This window comes from Suricata suricatta, chromosome X, assembly GCF_006229205.1.
Source record: "Suricata suricatta isolate VVHF042 chromosome X, meerkat_22Aug2017_6uvM2_HiC, whole genome shotgun sequence".
NCBI classification, from domain to species: domain Eukaryota; kingdom Metazoa; phylum Chordata; class Mammalia; order Carnivora; family Herpestidae; genus Suricata; species Suricata suricatta.
In genome coordinates this window covers 52,068,134-52,071,950 of record NC_043717.1, presented here as the reverse complement: position 1 = coordinate 52,071,950, position 3,817 = coordinate 52,068,134, and the positions used below count along the sequence as shown (strand labels likewise).

Below are 3,817 nucleotides of genomic sequence, written 5' to 3'. Positions count from 1 at the left end.
TGAATGCTGAAAATGAACTGAGGGTTGAAGGGGAAGGGGAGGGGGGAAAAGAGGTGGTGGTGATGGTGGAGGGCACTTATGGGGAAGAGCACTGGGTGTTGTATGGAAAACAATTTGACAATAAAATATTATGAAAAAAAAGGCATAAAGAGGGAAAAAAACCTCAATGGGGCGCATGGTGGCTCAGTCAGTTAAGGTTAAGCAGCCAACCCTTGATTTTGGCTCAGGTCATGATCTCAAGGTTCTTAAGTTCCAGCTCTGCATCTCTCTCTCTCTCCCTCCACCTCCCCAAATTGTGTGCACGTTCTCATTCTCTCTCTCTCTGTCTCAAAATAAAATGTTTTTAAAAAGATGGAGGGGCACCTGGGTGGCTCAGCCAGTTAAGCATCCGACTACGGCTCAGGTCATGATCTCACAGTTCATGAGTTCAAGCCCCGCGTCAGGCTCTGTGCTGACAGCTCAGAGCGTGGAGCCTGTTTCAGATTCTGTGTCTCCTCTCTCTGCCCCTCCTCTGCTCATACTCTGTCTCTCTGTCTCTCAAAAATAAAATAAAAAGTGGCACCTGGGTGTCTCAGTCGGTTAAATGTCCACCTTCGGCTCAGGTCATGATTTCACAGTCTGAATTAGAGCTCAGTGTTGGGCACTGTGCTGACAGCTCAGAGCCTGGAGCCTCATCAGATTCTGTGTCTCCCTCTCTCTGCCCCTCCCCTGCTCACGCTCTCTCTCTCTCTCTCTCTCTCTCTCTTCCTCCCTCTCAAAAATAAACATTAAAAAAGAGGGAAACATGCTTTTTTCCCCACAGCTTCTGTGGGAATTTCTAGTTCTTATTAACTAAGCATGTGTTTAACAGAGATGTTAATAGGTATTGCACGGGACCAAAACAAAAAAAAAGTTCAGTGAAATAATTTTGGGAAATGTTGTCTACTTATTAAAAGCTATAAATTCCTGCATTAGAGGAACCTAATCAGCTTTATTTAAATCACGAGTTACCAGGAGGGAGGTGGGTGGGGCCTAGGTTCAATAGGTGATGGGGGTTAAGGGGTGCACTTGTTGTGATGGGCACCAGGTGTTGTGCGGATGTGATCCATCTCCATATTGTGCACCTGAAACTAATATTACACTGTATGGTAACTGGCATTTAAAAAAAAATTTTACAAAAATCACTGGTTCCTGACTTATTTGACCACAGAACCCTTTTAAGGAACATCTATGAGTCTCTCACAGAACTTTCAAAAATGGCGCTTCACCATTTTTGCAAAAATATCTCATGTCAAGAATGGGAAGCACATGCCAATACTGCGAACACCCAGGAATCACATATAAAATGCTTTCTGAAAATTAGCATATTAGAAAGTTTAAGGCAATGATTTGAAAACTGTAAAAACTTGTCCTTTTGTGAGGCACTTGCTTGCTCAATGGTAAATACAGCTAGGAAAGCTAAGTTTAGAGGTAAAAGTCAGTCTCTCTCTCTACCCAAACTTCTTCCAAAAGGTTCAGACCAAACTTCAAAGCAGCCATGTACAAACTAGGCTGTCTTTGTTCCTCCAAAAGCCCAATGACCTGGAGCCTAGGGGTTTCTAGGGAAAGAGATCAATGGCTCATGCTGGCGTTGTTAAATGCTATCAGAGGAAACCCCCTCACTCTCCTTAGGCGGAGTACCCAAGTAGCACCACAAAGGCTATAAGAGGACACACTTCTTGGTGTTCTTCTTTGTGGCAGGATAAAGACCGCTTCTGAAAATACCTCACGTGCCCCATCCTGCATCAGGGCTGAACATTCCAGATACTTCACAGCCCCCACCTGCTTAGCCAGGGAAGTTCCTTGCTGAGGAGTTGTGGGCACTAGGTTCTGTTCCTTCAGCTTCTTCACTGTCCCAATGTCATTGCGCAGGTCCCTCTTGGTGCCCACCAGCAGGACAGGCACATTGGGGCAGTGATGAGAGACTCCTGGGTGCCACTTATGCCTCACATTGGCATATGACGATGGGTTGCCAATAGAAAAACAGATGACAAAGATATTGGTCTGAGGGTAGGACAGCGTCCGCAGTCAGTCACACTCCTCTTGGCCAGCTGTGTCCCACAGGTTCAGGCAGACAATTTGGCCATCCACAGATGTCTGGGCACTGCAGTTGTCAAAGACAGCGGGGATGTACTCCCCAGGAAAGCCATTTGTTGTGTAACTGATGAGGAGGCAGGTCTTACCTACAGCCCCATCTCCTACAACCACACATTTGATTGTCTGCATTCTTCCCTTGGAGTCCTAAGCGTAAAAGAAAAAGAAAGAGCGTTCACAGGGGCGCCTGGGGAGTTCAGTTGGTCAAGCATTGGACTTCGGCTCAGGTTGTGATCTCACGGTTTGTGAGTTCAAGCCTCACACCACACTGGGCTGTCTGCTGTCAGCACAGGGCCCATTTCAGACCCTCTGTCTCCCCACCTCTCTGTCTGCCCTTCCCCTGCTCACACTCTGTCTCAAAAATAAATAAATAAAATATTTTTAAAAAAGGAGTGTTCACAGATGCTCGGTTCATTTTGGGAGCCTAAGTTTTATAAACATTTCTCTGAGGTGAAATTGAGGAAGTAAGACCACCCCATACACCCTGCTCATCCTTGTAACACCACAGAAGAGTCAGCTAAGAAAGACTGTGTAGGGTACTGGTTCTCACCATAGAGCCCATGGGCTGCTAGACAGTAGCTTCAGAAGCTGCTCTGAAGTACACCATATTAGGTGAATGGACGTAAGTGAATTTTTCTGGAAAGAAGATCCAAAACTGTCATCAGATTGTTGAAAAGTGCTGAGGCCGTAAAGACTAAAAACCATTAATAGACATATAGGTATTTATGTTACGTTGTTGCCATGACCCTCTGGATATACTCTATCACAGGTGCTAAAACATAGTGGGCGCTCAATAAATGGTAACTAATTTTTAAAAACCATTGATATAGGGGCGCCTGGGTGGGTCAGTTCGTTGAGCGTCCGACTTCAGCTCAGGTCATGATCTCGTGGTTTGTGGGTTCAAGCCCTGCATCGGGCTCTCTGCTGATGGCTCAGAGCCTAAAGCCTGCTTTGGATTCTGTGTCTCCCTTGCTCTCTGCCCCTCCCCCACTCATTCTCTCTCTCTCTCTCTCTCTCTCTCTCTCTCTCTCTCTCTCTCGTTCTCTCTCTCTCTCAAAAAATAAACAAGCATTTAAATTTTTACAATAAATAAAAATTTAAAAAAACTGATATAGAAAGAAGGCTCTAAAGGTTGAAACAAAAGAGACATGGCTCTTACTTTGGGGGCGTGGCTATGGACGCAACAAAGAAACCTCGGTTCCTGACAAACAGTGACACTGTAATATTGGAGAGAAAGGCAGGCCAGTCAGACAATAGCCATCTCGAGAAGCAGTTAAGAGTCCAGGCTCTGAAGTCAGACCACCTGGAGTCCAGAACCAGTCCTCTTTTTTCCTAAGCTTTGTAAACTTGGGCAAGCTTTTCAATGACACAATGTACATGTAGTACTTATTAGTGCCTGCCACATAGAGAGTACTCATTAAGTATTAGAAGCTACCATGACTTCATAATAATAATTCTACTTCTCTGGGGAAGACAACAGTTCTGTAATATGATTACAATGCTAGACAAAGCAGAGATCTTATCCCCTCCTACCCTATCTGAGCAAAGCCATAGGTCATAACAGCACTTTTTCATCCATTGAATCAAGTATTTGAAGGTTAATGGTAAGGTACAGATGATCTCCAAGAAGCATGTTTACTATCAAGGCCTTATCCTGTCAGTGTCCCCCAAAACACTCCATTTCCTTTTAGCTTCTTAACTACTA

General features: G+C 44.8%; 1 pseudogene; it reads right to left on the bottom strand.

Moving 5' to 3' along the window:
• Positions 1-996: 996 nt before the first annotated feature.
• Positions 997-2,942, bottom strand: LOC115283963 (annotated as a pseudogene).
• Between the last annotated feature and the right edge of the window lie 875 nt (positions 2,943-3,817).